General features: G+C 43.2%; 1 protein-coding gene and 1 non-coding gene across 3 annotated transcripts in view; one reads left to right on the plus strand and one right to left on the minus strand.

Moving 5' to 3' along the window:
* The window catches only part of Plxna2 (plexin A2), a 196799-nt gene that overhangs the window by 33873 nt on the left and 145332 nt on the right, over positions 1-17594 (plus strand). The window lies entirely within an intron of this gene.
* On the minus strand, positions 12192-12296 carry LOC120096389 (small nucleolar RNA SNORA28). Its single transcript, XR_015636416.1, has one exon. It is a non-coding gene; the product is annotated as a small nucleolar RNA SNORA28 (small nucleolar RNA).

A 17594-nucleotide genomic window follows, 5' to 3' on the forward strand; every position in this document is an offset into this window, starting at 1 on the left:
TAAAAGAAAGCTGCCAATTAAATGGTTCCTTTAATGAGTTGCCTTGACCATGGTGTCTCCTCACAGCAATAGAACAGTAACTAAGACAATGTGACAGCAGAAGACAGGACATAGCAGAGAATGGGAGCAAAGACAGATGGCCAGCATGTGTGCCCTAGATATGGACTTTGCAGTTCAAGCTGGGTTGAGCCTGCCTGGAACATGGCTGAAAGTACTTCACAGTCAGAGAGAGGTATTAGGTATATGCAGGACAGGGCCAAAGTGATGGGGGTCCTGGGGCAAGAAAGACACAATGGATGGGGTATATGGTGTCCTAGAGCCTGAATTCTATACTCTATGATGGCATCCTACTGGTTAGAACAGGCTGTGAGAATCCAGAGAAGAGAGACACTGGGAGCTAATGCCCGTGCAGGTAGAGGAGGAGTTGGGGCAGAAACTGGAAACTCATTTCAGATATCTTTCTGATTCTAGGGAAGAGTGGAGTATGCAGTCTAAGCACAAGGTAATAGGGCATAGAGTCAGGGACTGTAAAGAATCAGAGAAGACAGGAGTTGGAGTCGGGGGGGCACTCGCTCAGGTTTCAGGAGGCTGCTGCTCAGGAGCCTTCCCACAATTCACAGTGCCTGGAATTCTGCTCACTTGCTCACCCTACCAATTCACATCCTACCATGTACTCTTGCAGAAGCTAAGGCAGCTCTCCACTTCAGCCTTCTAGTCCTTTGGAACAGAGACTATAACCAGGGATGAGCACTGCTATGTGTCTGGCCCTGGCCTTGTAGAAACATGTCTATTGCCTAATTCTTGTGACACATGTTCTACCCTGTCACTTCAGCCATTGATGGCACACACCCCAAGCATCTGACCCCACTACCAGATAAAATACCTCACATTAGGGACTTGGTAAGCTCACCTCAAATGTACTGGGTTGTACTTTGGCAAATCCTATTGCAATAATTGGAATAGAATCAGATGCCAAGAGTGACTCCTATGGATGGAGCTGTTATGGAAAACAGCTCCCATGATGGGTGCACAGATCCACCCATCTGGCAGTGGATGAGAAGTCATGGAAACAGAAGAACTCCTACTGGATTACAGGAAGATAATGATGATTTCTGGTTAATATTTGGAAGAGGGAGTAGAGGTGCTCTGAGACATGAGCTGATAGGGCAGGGGGTGGAAAGCACTTTCTGCATTGCCTAGAGACCCTGGAGTAGCACACACAGACATCTGCCTCACCTGGATCAGATGAAAACTTTGCAGTAGGCAGGTGCAGTAGGAAGCCCAGATAACCACTGTTTCTCTAGCACTCTAGTAGCCCTTTATTTTTTTACTCCTGGGACATTTTTACAAATTCACTGAAACTGTTCAATTTCTAGGGAGGAACATGGCCTTTATAAAGTGTATTTATAAGGGAAATTGTTTTTATGTTTTCTGAAGAATACACCAAAATATGGTATCTAGTGTCCAGCCTACCAAAAGCCCTAACATCCCTACCCTATCTTCTTGCAATCTCACAGTTGATTCCTCAAGCAAAGCCAAACAAATGTGAACTTCTTGCACTAGCAGTTTAGACCTTGAAGAGTTGATCAGAATTCCTTCCCAGAGTTAATACTCAGAGGTTTGATAAAAGCAACACATTCACATTTAGACACCCATGCCTCACATGACCATACTGACATTCACACAGACTTCCTCCCTAACTCCCAAGTTCCTAACCTGCTACTTGGCTCCTTTTGTGTTGTGAGGTCACTGGGAAGGTCTAGTCGCATGAATATCTGGGAAACATGACTTTATTCCTTGCCAATCCTACTGAACAAGAACAATAGCCACTGGTTCCTCAGGGTGGAAATGATTCACTTCTCTCCCTGTATGAATCCTTGATCCTGTAAACAGCCAGGAATAGGAGCTGGGGAGGTAGTTCCAGAGTCCCTAGTGGTTATTCTGACACTACAGACATCTGACTTGGTCCCCTGGCATCCAAGAAATGTTGAGATATGGAGTAGTGGTGGGCCAGCAGATGTTCTCTGACCTCCCCAGAGCCTGTATCACAGAGGTGGGGTACTGACTCCAAAGCTCACTGCCAAATCACTGTAATGAGACTGGCTCCTTGCCCAGACTCCTGCCACCAAATTCACTGTTTGTTTTGTTGTTTTATAGACCCCTTGGGTTTAGAGGACTGGTCTTCCCAAAGCTGGGAAAAGAGGCATTTCCTTGGCACATGGAATAAGTCATACTTACAGATACCCCCCATATGTATGTCTTCCTGCTCAGCCATGACAGATGTAGGCAAAGGGTTTCAACTCTATCCAGACCCCCACCAGGCCCCAGGGAAAGGGCTTCCACTCTCCCAGAACCCTTCTGAAAAGGGAAGCTAAGCACATATTTATTTTTTGCATCTATTGTGCAGTTTGTGAAGTTCAATCCTAGTGACCCCTGTTTGAGGCATAAAATGTAGAGTTCTACTAGCTGTTCATAGTCCAAGAGTGAGTTCTTGTAACTCTGGACTTATAGGATGGTGAAATCCAGGGAACTGTGCCTTGAGGCAGGAGGTTGGTAACAATTCAAGCTCATAGCATTCAGATGATCCAAACAGGTTCTGTAGAATTCATTACAAACCAAGGTGCTAATGTATAGAAGCCACATCCCCAGGAAAGTGCCCACCATAGACATACATGTCCTTTAGGCAATTAGGTCTTGCCTGCCTATGAGCAGGCACATGGACAAGTGTCTCTGTCAGAAGAGACTTCCAAAGACCAGCTGCTCCAGTCCCTTCCCTTTAGGGTGGGACTAATAGACATAAGGAAACACTGGTTTCATGCAACCTGGTTCTGAATACAACCTAGCAGCAATGCGATCTCTGAACTTCAGTGACCCATCCTGTAAAGGAAAGGTGTTCTTATCCTTGTTCCATGAAATTATAATTTGTTATTAGAATAGTATTTATAGAATGTTATGGTAGTTTGAATGAGAATACCTCCCATAGGCTGACATATCTGAATGCTTGGTTTCTAGTTTGTAAAACCATTTGGGAAGAATTAGTTGGTGTAGCCTTTTTGGAAGAGGTGTGTCGCAGGGAATGGGCTTTAGGTTTCAAAAGCTTATGCCAGGTCTTCTCTGTCTCTGTCTGTCTCTGTCTCTCTGTCTCTCTGTCTCTCTGTCTCCCTCTGTCTCCCTCGTCTCGCCTCTCTGCCTTGTGTTTGTATTTAACATGTAAGTTCTCAGGTACTGCTCCAGTTGCCTGCCTGCCTTCTTGCCTTCCTGCTGCCATGTTCCCTGCCATGATAGTCATGAACTCTAACCCTCTGGAACTGTAAAGCCCAATAAATTCTTTTGATGTTGCCTTGGTTATGGTGCTCCATCATAGCAATAGATGTGTCGAAAGCTAGATAATATAGTAGTGACTGGAACTGTCAAAGTACTCATTCTAATGGAGATTCCATTCAGTGTGGGAAGACAGACATAAGCCAGAGGTGAACATGATCCCCATGTGTAGGTGGTAAATGCTAATGGACAAGACAATGAAGGAAATAATTCACATGAAGCATAGAAGACAGTCACAGAATGTGGCCTTTTTCTTTTGTTTTGTGGAATAAGGTAGCAATAAACACTGGATATTTGTCATTAGGTCTGAAAAGATAGTATATGAAAACTATTTAATAGTGATTGTTACAGAAGAGTTTTCTGTGATTGTGGGTGTCTTTGAGACCTCCAATAAATCCTACCTTTCCCTGGTTTCCTGGGGGAAGTGACACTGTCAGATCAGGCTTCCTTTTAGTGACATGTTTGCAAGGTCAGATAAAGGAAGACACTCTTGTCCCTTTCCCCCAATCCTGAGTCATGGGAAAAAAAAATTTGGAAGACTGGCCCAGCTGAGCCCATCTAATCTAACCCTGATGGACTTTGGCATCCAGCTTCATTAGTCATCAGTGGGAGCAAACAAACTGTGCTGGCCCTCCCTAGGGCGGAACTGCAGGAAGTGAGGCTCTATGTCTGCTGCTTTGCAGAATTAGCCAGACCAATACCGTTCTCTCTGTATGTGTGTACCCAAGCCAACCACAATACTGTGGTGCCACACAGCTCTGCCCCATATGAACTATGTGATGTCGGTAGCAGTTTCTTCAACCGGACTATGATTGTCCATCTTGCCATATTGCTGTAAGCATTTGAAGTGAGGGATGTAGAATATCTGACAGAGCCTTGTGTGGAGCTTAAAGGAGCACCGTGAATGGCAGCTGTTGCCACTAGCATCAGTTGTTTCAGGCACTCCTATACTCTTATGTTTTTCTTTCAGAGGTCTGAGTTCCTTTTGTTTCTCTCGGCTCATTAATCTTACGTTTTCAGATGTTCAAGAACAGTTGGGATTGTTCTGTGTTCTGCTGCATATGAAAATGCTCCATACATTTTCTCTGGTCATATGGCTAGTCAAGGGAAGATGGGGACATTGGAGACAGAATCACAAACTTTTTAGTGGAGATGAGCTATGCGCATATTTAATTAATTTGCATAATCTATGATAATCAGGTTAAAAGCTCCTGACTGTTGGAATATCTAGCTTTTATTTTATCCCCCTGAGCATACCTTCTTTCCAACTAGATGCAAGTCAGAGAGGATGAACCTGAAATTCTGAGCTCTCCTAGTCTATCCCAATCCTGTCTCAGCTTTCAGAAAGTCCTTTAGACTTCAAGATGGAGAAGTTGAGGATCTGATGCCAAGGTATCCCAACCAGACACTGCACTCCTACTCTTCTGTATTCCATTCAAAAACTAGTGCTACCAGCCTAGTATTGTCCCTTTCCCTGGAAGGAGACATAGATAGCATCAATGGGCTTTGTTTAATCAGGTTGTTCCCTGCTTGAGTGTCTGAGCTTTGTGAGCAAACAACAAAGACAAGGGTAAAGACTACAGAGTTGGGACCTATGGGGGAGCGGGAGCAGGACCCTTGAGGAGAAGGCTGATACTATCAAGCAACATCAGAATCCTTCTTATAACTAAAAATAGATTTTACTGCTAGAAGGGACTCTAAAGTCATGTTTAATCTAGAGATGCTGGACACGTACACACACACACACACACACACACACATATCACACACACATATAAATATATACAAATGTGTGTGTGTGTGTGTGTGTGTGTGTGTGTGTGTGTGTGTGTGTGTGTGTGTGTCATTGTTGCTGGAGAAGCTAGCCAGGCCTTGAAAGGTTGGATGGACTACTCAAACTCACACAAGCTTAATAACAAAGAAATTCTGGAATCCAGGTTTGGGCATCTCATCTTTGGGGCTTTTCTCTAAATGAAATGACTTCTGCTTCTCCATAGAACACAAACATTTTCTAATCTGAACCTAACTTTGGTCTGGGGATTATTCTCTCAGAGCAGTACCCACCTAGACTTTGCTAGGCCTGATCATACAGCTTGCTGTAGAATGAACTGCTTTCCTTACCCTTCTTTTTACTTGTCTGGAAGTCTCACCAAAGCCTGTCTAGCAGGAAGGCTACTTAACCACAAAATGTTGCCCTGGGGCTGAGAGGTTCTGACAAGTCACTGTAGTGGGACTCTCCAATCACCCATACTAGGCCTCACTCTTGGCAAACAACTCTGTCTACTGTAAACTAAGTAGTTCCTTGTATACTAAGCACTGACCTGAGTATCTTTCCAGTTATGTTTTGGCATCTCTTATCAGGTAGGAATTAGTATGTTCATGTTACTTGTGAACAAACTGAGTGCTATCCAACAGAGTTAATGCTTGGGTTTCTTTGCTACAAAGCAGAGAGCTTGGATTTGTATCCAGAGTTCCATAAATCCTGATGTGTGCTTTTAACCACTGGATTTTACCTTCTCACAACCTTCTTTAAGAACCAGTTATTCCAGATGCAGTTTTGTTGTGTGATAAGACTTTTCCTTGGGAGACATAACATGCATTACTCACCCCAGAAAGGGATCCCAGTGACAGACCAAAATATGGATATCACAATCCCAACTTGGTAAACCAGTGAGATTTTCAGGTGTTATTTTCAAGGATAAGAGTAAGAGGTTACTTACAAGAACAGACATGACTCATGGGTGATAGTTCACAAAGCTGAGAAACACTACACAGCCTGAAGGCAGCTTAACAGGTTGGAGAGTGTCATTTCCAAGTAACTCTAGTCTAAACCTCTTCTAGACAGTTTTGCTGGTGAATCTGGTCAGTTTCAGGTACTTCTTGAAGTTATTTTGAGTTGTTTATCTTCCTAGATAAGGAGCTTCCCTGCAGGATAGAATGTTTCATACACATCTCCCCTGATTTTTCATACCATTTCAAGAAGAGAGAAGGAAGGATAGACACACATTTTGCATTCTGTAGAGCAGAGGTGCCCAGGAAACCAGGAACATGGCAGCTGTCAGCTCAGCACATGCTGTCTTGTTTCACTCTCTTCAGGCCTCCTCCTTGGACTCACAGTGGGTGGGGTGGCAGTCTTTTGTGCTACACACAATCCTCAGCTTACTCCCCTTTCTCCAGGCATCACTGTTTGCTCAGAGCTTTCTGAAGGGGACACAAAAGAGAGCTACTGACAAAGCCAAAGGCCTCTGTGTAGAGCAAGGGTCCTGGCCTGAACCCATGCATCTCTTGGAGCCCCCAGATTCTTCTTCAAAGACATTATTTAGGGTCCTTTATGTGTCAGTCATACCCATTCAGAGATGGTAGAGCAAAAGTTTCAGTGTGCGTGAGGAGGACTGAGAAATGGAGTCATTTTGATCTAGTAAATTGGAAGGGACATTAATGCAATAGTTAACAGCAGACCACTGCACAGGGGATGGGCATAAATGTTCAATCTCTGTTTATGGAGTGTATTCAATTCTATCAATATTGATGCCTGATGCCTTTGATTCTGACACTAATCATTGCTATGAATTAAATTTGCAGCTCTATAATTAGGGTTGCTATTAATAGGGCCCAAAGCTAAGTACCACCATGTCACGTGTCTTTCTTATGGTTGAAAACGGCATCCTTGGAACTCTACTAATAGAGCACACCTGGGATTTGCCAGGAATGATGTGAAAATTATACATTCTATATTTGTACTGGGCCTTTACTGAAATACCAGTGAGCAACAGTGAACCTGGAGAGGGGGAAATGCCTCACAGTGCTCAGGTAACAGCCAGGTGTCTGCTCTTGGAGGCTTAGGACACCCCAGTGAAAATCAGACTGCTCACAAACAAACTTCAGCTCCCACAAAGGTCTTCACCTCAGTCTAATCTGATATTACCCAGAGACTAGATACTACTGTGGTAATTTCTTTCATAGACTTGAACATGACTGAGAAGAGGAATGTTTCCTCATAGCCTGACAATCATTAGTCATATCTTATTGATAGTCCCATCTGTGATCACTTCAAAGTAGATGGCTGGGACAGACCCCTCCACCCACAGCCAATTTCAACAACCCTATCTAGCGAGCTCTGTAGACAAAGAGAATTTAGCAATATCATTCATAAATAAAGTCCACTGTGCACAAGGGTGGGTTTGAAGAGGGTGCTTGAGGTCCTGTTCCAGGTAGATGTGCAGCATGCTGATCACTATGGCAGCTGAGCTTTCACTGAGAAAGGCACAGTTCTGCCCTAGAGACACTACATGTCTCATTCAACCTCCACCTAAGTAATCATGTGGTTGTCATGCACAAGGATTATCTAACCTCTTTCTGATAGTGTCTGTGTGATGACCCGGTTTCACTTACAATATTAATGTGTCCCCGGTGACACAAGGGCTACATTAGCCCTGCTTCTTTGACCTCCAAACTGAAAATATTTTTTCTTCCCAGCCGTCAATTATTGATTTTTTTTTCCTTTTGTATTTTCTGTCATCTCAAGAAGACCATGATTTGAGTTCAAGTTCTCCATTCTATTTGCTGAGGCTGAGGCCTTGCCTAAGTTAGTTAACCTCTGGGAAATGTAGAGTTGGGGGTTCACCTCTTTAGAGGGGTTGTCAGATCTCCATAGGATGTCTGTGAAGTTGAATCAAGCTGCTTAGCACAGATGCTGCCCCCCATCCCACCTCCCGCCCCATCTTTCCTTTGCTTTCCATCCCTTCAGGAATGATGAACAGAAGGGGAACTTCCAAGAGGAAAGCCTGCATACCACAACCCCAGCTCCTTCCTCCCTACATTAAAATGTTTTTTTAGTCTTGCTACTTTTGTTTTTTGTTTTTTGTTTTGTTTGTTTGTTTTTGTTTGTTTGCTTCAGTGGGACCAGAATCTTGAGTAAACTAAAGCCAACCCCAAGCTCAGAAACATCTTTTTATTGATCAAATCTGGCATCCTTGAAACTTTGTTCATGGAAGGAGATTTTAGTTGGGTTGTTGTCGAAATTGCTATTGTCATGTCCCTCACTGAATATGGACCATTGAGCAGTCCCTGTACTGTTGAAAGTTGGCCTGATGGTAGACAAGTCTTCAAGGACTTGGGAACATGGGTAAAAAGTATGTGCACATCAGCAAAAATTGGACGCCGCGTCTAGTACCCTCTAGTCTGTAGGATTTTAAGCACTTCCATTATCTGCCAATCACACCCTACATGTCTACCACTCTGTGTAAATACACACTTAAAACCAAGTGTGTACTAAGACGCCAAAGGGTGGTAGCCAACACGAGCATAGAACTTGTTCATTCCTCAATATAAAATCCGAGGACAGGGTCCATAGTTGAAACCATAATTCCTGCCTTTTTTATCATTTACCATGCGAGTGTTTTCCTGTATACCCAGTGTTGAGCGGGAGTGGGATTGCTATCAGATAATTGTCGGAGTTGCTGTTGGTTTTATTCCCTTTGGAATTGGAGGTTGTCCTGGTGCAGGGCAAGTCCACAGTTCCTATCATGTGTTCTATCCTGTATCCCACACAGCGATACTCATTTTACTCTTTTATCATGCCACTTGCAAAGTCTTGGCTAGTACAACCAGGATCCCAAATCTGACTTATCCTACAGGGCTGTATTAGGTACCCTAAAATCCCCCCTTACCTCCAATCTTTCCAGTAATCTAACTGTAGAAGCCATAAACTGCGGGCAGCTTCAGTCTCAGGCAGATTGGTGGTATCCCCAGAGGAATGGCCACAGACAGAAATGGAGGAAAAGCTTGCCCAACCTCCCACAACCATCAAATCAAAGAAATAAAAAGGCTGTCTCCTTGGTGCCTCCCTGATATTTATGTCTGAGCTCAGCAGACACCCCTGGGTTGCAGCCAGTCTGTTTCGGCAATAGTCCATTACACTTTTTATGATGCATGCTACCCACCGCACCCCCACCCCTGGAACGTTTTATGACTGTCCTTTTCATTTCTAGAAAGAGCTCCATGGAATGGCAGATGCCTGCATTTTCCCACTCTTTGGGGAGCTATTCATGGCAGCCTGTCCCAGGCCATAAACAACAGGAGATAAACCACAGCCACTGGCCGCCAAAGCCAAGTATCAAGAAGTTCAGAATGTAGTGATGGAGTTTGGTGGTGTATGGACCAGACAAACCTGGGCACCTGGGGGGTCATGTCCTTCACAAAAGAGTCAGGGGGCCATTTTAAGGATATTGAATGCTACTACTCTCCAGGTCTCCACAAAGTCTAGAGGCAACTCCTGTCATTCTCCCTCACACTAGTGCCCTGAAACCTCCCATCCTATGACTGTAATCAGAACCAGTGCAATTACAGTCAGGAGAAGAGATTCCTTTGGAATTATCTATCCATTCAAGTGGCTATAGAGACATGATCTCTATACATGCATGTCTCTTACCTCTTGCCTATGCTTCTACATGCTGAAGCAACTTATTTAATGTTTCGATGCCTTTTCCTACCCCACTCTCTTTGCAGCATTTACACAGACTCCTTCCTCCTTTCATATTTTTCCAGTACTCTTCTCTCTCACCACCAGGACCAAATCTTACCAATCCATCACACTTCTTCTGGATCATTAAAACTTCAGCCTGGACTCTGGTATCTTGGCAGTGATATTTATTTATCTCAGCTCTTACGTAAGTAAGTCACTTGTGACACTAAGAGAGATAGCACCCAGGGCTAGCTTTGTCCTGTGAAAGGCACCCCTAGAAGAAAACCAACTTCTGAATGAATAATGAGAGGTTTTATATTCTCTGAAAATACATAGATAGAAAGTGAAAAGTGAGTGGGGGGAGAGAGTATAAGGGTAAGGAAGACCAGAGCAGAGCCCTGGATAATTAGGGTATAGGATGGGTTTCTTCCCATTGACCAACCTTCGTGACAGAGCTTCAGAGGGGAGTGGAGGGGATAGTGTTCTTTTTTCCTTATTTGGTTTTGGAATTCACATCAAATGGAATATATGGATGAAACTGATGTGCATTTAAAATGTGTGTACACATCAGACTGCTGAAGACAGTAGCTATTATACTTTGTGTATGTTTTGTAGTAAGCTGCTAAATTATTTATTGGGCACTGAGCTTTAATCTCATAAACCTGCCTTCAGGCCCCCAGCATCAACAGCCTGAGCACTGCATAAACTCCCCAGCCTGCTGCAGCCTGGGCCACTCCAACTAGCAATTGTTCTCACAAGGCCTTTCCTCAGATAAGCTTTTTAGCAGTCTATAGACCCTAGGAAGACCCTTCTAGTCTGCCATCACTGCATCTTGGAAATTGATTTGCATGTTGTAAAAGACTAGGGTCAAAACATTCACACACAGTCTCAGACCATGTCAGTCTGAGTTCTTCCTATGTTGGGAGAGAGGAGTCCCAGAAGTCAAAGCAAATGACCAAAGCTATGTTTCCTAAACTGTCCTTTTGCCTCTTTAAATTAAAAAAAAAAAGACTTTTCTTTCTCTCCCTGGCTCACAAGCCTGCGGGTACTAAACTAGGTTTGAGTCTTCTAGTCATGGTCTAAGGGCTTAGACGGTGACAGTGCCCTTACCCTTGTTTAGAGGGTTCAAGTTATGCAGAGATCTTTCAAGTCTTTGTCATCTGCTTTGAACTCATCTTGAAATGCTGATAACCCTCCGGCCTAGAACATAGGAAGAAGATACTGGTCCAGAGTAGTCCAGTGACATCACTAATATTTGCAGGTACCAGAACGCTGTACACTATGATCATCACCTAGATATGTCAGCTCATGAACATGGGACCAGTTTGGAAACCAGGACACAAACATTCTCTTATATCTTGGTACCCTGGGCAGTGAAAAACTAAGACCAAAACCAAGGCTCTTGAAATAGAAATTTGACATATGAAGGTTGTGCTTTTTGTCTCTGAGCTTCTATTCTTTGTAAATGGAAGGGGCAAGGCCAGTACTGTGTGGGTTTCATCACTAACTTTACTGAGTAGCTGGAAACTTTTATTCCAGAATTCATGTCCCAGTGATATAACCAAAGAAGAAAACACGTTTTACAAATATTAGTATGTAAAATGTTTAGGGTAAAGGGCTTGTTACTTAAATCAGATTCAAAGTTGTCTCTGACTCCAAAATCTTAAAACATGGTGTCAGTTGTTTTGGGACACTGTATTTGAAATGGCCAAGTGTTGCCTGGGTTTATGTCAACCTGACACAAGCTAGAGTTATTTGGATAGAGGGAATCTTAATTGAGAAAATGTCCCCACCAGATTCATCCCTGGACAAGACTGTGGTGCATTTTCTTGATTGATGACTGATATGGGAAAGACCAAATCACTCTGGATGGTACTACCTCTGGCTTGTGATCCTGTGTGCCATAAGAAAGCCAGATAAATAAGCCATGGGAAAGAAGCCAGTAAGTAACACTCCTCCATGGCCTCTGTTTCAGTTCCTGCCTCCAGATTCCTGCCTTGAGTTCTTGCCCTGAATTCCCTAGATGATGGACTACACATAAACTGAAATAAATGCCTTCCTCTCCCAAGTTTCTTTTGGTCATGGTGTTTTATCTCAGAAATAGAAAGCTAAGATACACTTTCCCTCTAATTTCATCCTTCAGTCAAAGCATTTTAATCTCATATGCTTTGAATATCAAGGATAACTATAATTTTTAATGTTTTTACTAATTCCTTGAGAATTTCATACAATGTATTTTTTCAGACATCAAATAAATTTACTAACTATATTGCATAGATTATAAAATAAGGTGAAGCTGTACTGATACAGTATTGGAGTTATTAAAGATTAGGAAGTTTATATTAGGTAGTTTGCCCCATGAATTTAAACAAAACTACATCTGAAACCAGATCAACAATTAAGAGAGTTTGTTTGAGCCTACAAAATGGCTTGTCTCACGGGGAAGAGAACACCAGAATAGGTTAGACTTTCTTCCTATAGCAAGCTCAAATTGTGTCACACAGTTTTTTTCTCCCCTTACAAGGCTTTTATTCTTTTTTTTTTTTATTCTCCATCTTTATTAACTTGGGTATTTCTTATTTACATTTCGATTGTTATTCCCTTTCCCAGTTTCTGGGGCAACATCCCCCTAACTCCTCTCCCTCCCCTTCTATATGGGTGTTCCCCTCCCCATCCTCCCCCCATTACTGCCCTCCCCCCAACAATCACGTTCACTGGGGGTTCAGTCTTGGCAGGACCAAGGGCTTCCCTTTCCACTGGTACTCTTACTAGGCTATTCATTGCTACTATGCGATTGGAGCCCAGGGTCAGTCCACGTATAGTCTTTGGGTAGTGGCTTAGTCCCTGGAAGCTCTGGTTGCTTGGCATTGTTGTTCATATGGGGTCTCAAGCCCCTTCAAGATCTTTCAGTCCTTTCTCTGATTCCTTTAATGGGGAACATTCTCAGTTCAGTGGTTTGCTGCTGGCATTTACCTATGTATTTGATGTATTCTGGCTGTGTCTCTCAGGAGAAATCTATATCCGGTTCCTGTCAGCCTGCACTTCTTTGCTTCATCCATCTTACCTAGTTTGGTGGCTGTATATGTATGGGCCACATGTGGGGCAGGCTCTGAATGGGTGTTCCTTCTGTCTCTGTTCTAAACTTTGCCTCCCTATTGCCTCCCAAGTGTATTCTTGTTCCTCTTTTAAAGAAGGAGTAAAACATTTGCATTTTGGTCATTCTTCTTGAGTTTCATGTATTCTGTGGATCTAGGATAATTCAAGCATTTGGTATTTTGATTGTGTTCTTAGCCTTACCTCAGCTCCTTCTAGATCCTCTCCTCTCTCCTCCCTACCAACCCAACTTGGTGTGATTCTCTCTCTCTCTCTCTCTCTCTCTCTCTCTCTCTCTCTCTCTCTCTCTCTCTCTCTCTCACCCAAAGAGTCCAATTTGAGTTGTATCCTGGGGTATAGTGATACATCAGGGTTCATACCATTAAAGAAAACTGACATCCCTCTCTAACATCTATCAAATGTCAGTAGCATCTTAGCTGAGGGTGGTGCTTTGTTCCCACATTCCCCTCCCTCCATATTGAGATTTTATTTAGCTTGTACAGATCTTGTGTATGCTGTCACGGCCACAGTGAATTCATATATGCAACTTCCCTGTTGTGTCAGGAAAACATTGTTTCTTGGAAGTCATTCACCACCTTTGGACCTTATATATTGACCAGTTGTGGGTCTCCATATTAATTTTTATCTACTGCTGAAAGGTTCTCTGTTGAGAGATGAGAGATTCACTGCTCTGTAGATATAGCAATAAGTCATCAAGAGTTGTTTCAATGCTATGTCTGTTTAGCAAGTTGATAGTAGTAGGTTCTCCCCTAGGGCCTATGACCTATATAGACATAGGTTCTTGACCTTATTGGCAATAATGGACATGAGTTTCATTTCATGGAGTGGACCTTAAATCTAACCAGAATGTTGTTGGTCACTCCCATAACATGTCTCTATTGCACCAACGGGCATATCTCACCAGGCAGGTCATTGCTGTAGCTTTCAAGGTTCACTGGTAAGATTTTTTGTTAACTAAGGCTGGGTACCATTTTGTTAACTAAAAATAAAGGTTCAAATGAGTTGGGCCTGCTTGATCATCAGAACAGTGTGTACCCCAAATAACAGAAGTACTTTGTTATATTTACTACTGATCATGTACACATACATATACATGTGGGCATGCATGTACACATATGTGCACATACACTTGGATGCACACATTCATGCTTACACACATAAAAAATTGCATATGCATATGCACATGCATCTATGCACATATACACATATTTCCCATCTCCAAACTGGTATCAGTTTCAGGAGAAAAAGCACACCTACAAGAAGTCAGATGCAGAGCCCACGGCCCAGACAAGCTATGAACCAAGTTGGGTGCTGAGGACTATAACTTCCAGAGATAAAGACTGGGTCATGGTTTTGGTTATAAAGCCAAGTCAGACAAAGTAAGCAGAAAGAGAGTCTAATAATTTGTCCAAGTCTGGGTCGATGGAACTGGATCAGCCAGAAAGTTACTGGCCTGGTCATCTATGTGGCAAGTGGAAGGCACCCTCAAATCTTTGCTGCAAGTTTTCACACCTAGCTAGGAAGCATATAGAGATATTTCTCCTGTTACTAGATGCTTAATAAACATCTGTTCCCTGCCAGCTTCAGGTTTCTCCCTGTGCTGATGCTGATGCTGGGCCTACTGCAGTAGGTATGGGCTCTTTCTGAAACCCCTGACTGTTAGGAAGCAGGGCAGAAGCAGAATGTGCTAAGAAAAGAGGGTTGATGTAAGACTCTTGCTGTAGTTCCCATCCTATTACCTGCTAAGTAGACAATATTGAACAAATCAGGCAATCTTACTGAGTTTGGTCTTCTTTGTCTGTCAGAATGATTATACCTATCTTACAGAGTCACTTCACATAATATAACAAGGCCAAGTTTACTCTTGTAATACTGGACCGAAAGGGCTCCAGAAATTAGAGCTGTTTACAAGGCTGAGGAAATAGCTTAGTCAGTAAAGTGTTTCGCTGTGCAAGCTTGAGGATTTTACTTTGATCTCCAGAACCCATGTAAAAATGCCAGACATGGTGATGTCCATTAATGCCAGTTATGGGGAGGCAGGAACCAAAAGCTTCCTGGAGCTGATTGGTCAACCTTGCTAAACCAGCAAGTGCCAAACCAATGAGATACCCTGTCACAAAAAGCAAGGTGAGCAGCATTTTAAGGAAAAACATTCAACATTGTCTTCTGGTTTTCATACACACACACACACACACACACACACACACACACGTACACACACACACACACACACACATATATATATTCATACACACAACATACACACATGAGAAAATGCATACCTGCATACACATGTGTGTGTCTAAACACACAAAAACGTGCACATGGGGGAAGTGGAGGGAGAGACAGACAAACAGACAGCATGCTAGTATGCTCACCATTTTGCCTTAGGTTGGCTCTTTTTCATAGGCTTAGAGGTGTGAACAGGAGCCGGTGCACTTGTCTAGCGGGCCTGGTAAACATGGTCAGTAAATTTTCCTTCCTGCTTTGGGCCTTCTATAAGGATATTGCATACAGTCCAACAACCTAAACCCTTGGTCAACCACAAGGCTACCCAATATGCCTTGTGTTGTGGTAAGTCAGTGACTCAGACCACAGACCCTACCTCCACAAAGATGACCATGTGCTGTGAGTTACCACAGCCAGACTCTCCATAGTAACCATACAGAGTTGAGAGATGGCATGGAAGAGCTGAGTTGCTATTCTGGTTGACCTCTTTATAGGCTTCTTTCTCCTGAAATCAGTTGGAATCACAAGACTCTTACAGTTCCTGTAGACACCTTTAGTAACTATCCTCACCACTATCCTTCTGCCTTTTCTATACATACATCATGGAAGATTTTCTAGAAGGGGAAAGAAGCTCATTATTGAGACCTCACTTTGCAGGAGATGTTTTGCCATTCAAATGTGCTCACCTTCTCCTCCCAGCATATTTTACCCATTAGCCAGTACAGGAGATCATTCTGTGTTCTGTCTTCAGAAGGAGTTCCCACACACCCCACTCCCACTGCCTCATCTTTGGTAACTTCTCAGGGTCAGGTTCCAACTTCACATGTAACAGTGAGCACACAACTTCGTGGCTTTTCTTCCACACAGTCACCATGTCACCTTCACTGAGCATCTCTCAACCATGGTGACAGTAAAACGAAGTGCAGTGGGTAATTTGGTGAGTTAGCAATGCAGCCTATACCAAAGCCTCAAAGTTCAGCTGGCTCGCAATGCCAGTTAGTGTTCTTGCTGCCCTTGCTGACATTTCTTTGGTACATTGTTCAGAGTACCTTTGCAGTACCTGTTGTGTATAAACTTGTAAAACCTTAACAATGGGGGAAGAAAGCATCCAGCAGGCATGTTCCTCCAGCACCCACAATCTACTTGAAGGCACGACACCCTCTTGCTTCATTCTCATTTTTCTAGAGGCAAGGCATGGACATACACTTTGAGGGAACATTGTGCTGAGGCAGTGGCTCCATGAGCAGCAGGAAGAAGCCTGGGAATCAGATGCCCAGACTCCAACCAGACAGTGGTAGATTTTGGGGGAGTCACTCAGTTGTCTTATCTCTGAAATGGAGATGTCAGTGACTCTTCATTCTTACTCTGCAGCGTTCCAGGGTGGATTTTATGAGATTATATGTAGAAGGACTTGGCCTATATACCACTGAATTAAAGTGAGGAGTTAATGAGCTTGCCCTCTCCTTCCTTCTCCCTCTGATTGGCAGCCTGGCACACATGCCATTGCATGGGAGCAAGAGCTCAGTATTCTTGTTCTCTTTCCTCCCTGGTTTTCTGAGTACCAGCCTTACATACTCAGTAGACATTTTTGTTGCTAACCACTGTTGTATCTTGTTCCTCTGCCCTGTGGTCAAGCCAGCTTTGGTTATATACTTTGATTGCTGGTCAACACCCTCTGTTTTTCTCCCCATCGATTACTTGTGGCATGTACGTGATAGTGGGAAACAACACCAACCCTGACTCAAAAGAAGGAAAAAGAAAGGATATTGGCTGGTCTGGGCCTTAGAGAGAGGATTAGCCATCAACAAACTATGTCCAAAGAGCATATGACCTGATACTGACATAAATGGAGAACATACACAGAAACTCTCCTCATATCTTGCATTGTCTGAGCAGGACTGAGAGCAGAACATCTTGCTGACATTTTCCTATAGCTCTGGCTGTTGTGATCTGTCTTAGGAAGACTTGGCTGGGAGCTCTTCAGGCTTGCCTTGATGAGGTCAGTTTCAGAGAGTGGAAGCAGAGGAGGACAGATATTCTGATGTCATGTGATTATGGCATTTTCTTTGACAGGTATCCAGGCCCTGTTGCTTTTATCTCTAAGACCAGGAGTCTAGTTTCTTACTATCTCTCTCAGACTAAAGAATGGAATTTAACCTCTCTGAGCTAGGTAACAAAAACTATCTTTCTCCTCTTACTTGGTGACACACCCCTTCCAGTCTGAAGGCCATTACCATTTCCATATGTGGAATAACTGCAGGACTAATCACTCCTGAGTTCTGCTGGGTTCCCCTTCCAGGTCTCTCAGTTCTTTTATTTAATCACCATGGTAGTCATCAGCAATAAAGAAAGCATGGGAGATGCCAAGCTAAGAAGCACAGGGACTTGCCCAAGAATAGCAAACTTTGTAATTCTACTTTAATTAAAAGTAAACAGCAAACAAAAATAAATACTGAAAACTGTCTTG

The sequence above is a fragment of the Rattus norvegicus genome, chromosome 13 (genome assembly GCF_021556685.1).
Source record: "Rattus norvegicus strain SHRSP/BbbUtx chromosome 13, alternate assembly SHRSP_T2T, whole genome shotgun sequence".
Lineage (NCBI taxonomy): Eukaryota > Metazoa > Chordata > Mammalia > Rodentia > Muridae > Rattus > Rattus norvegicus.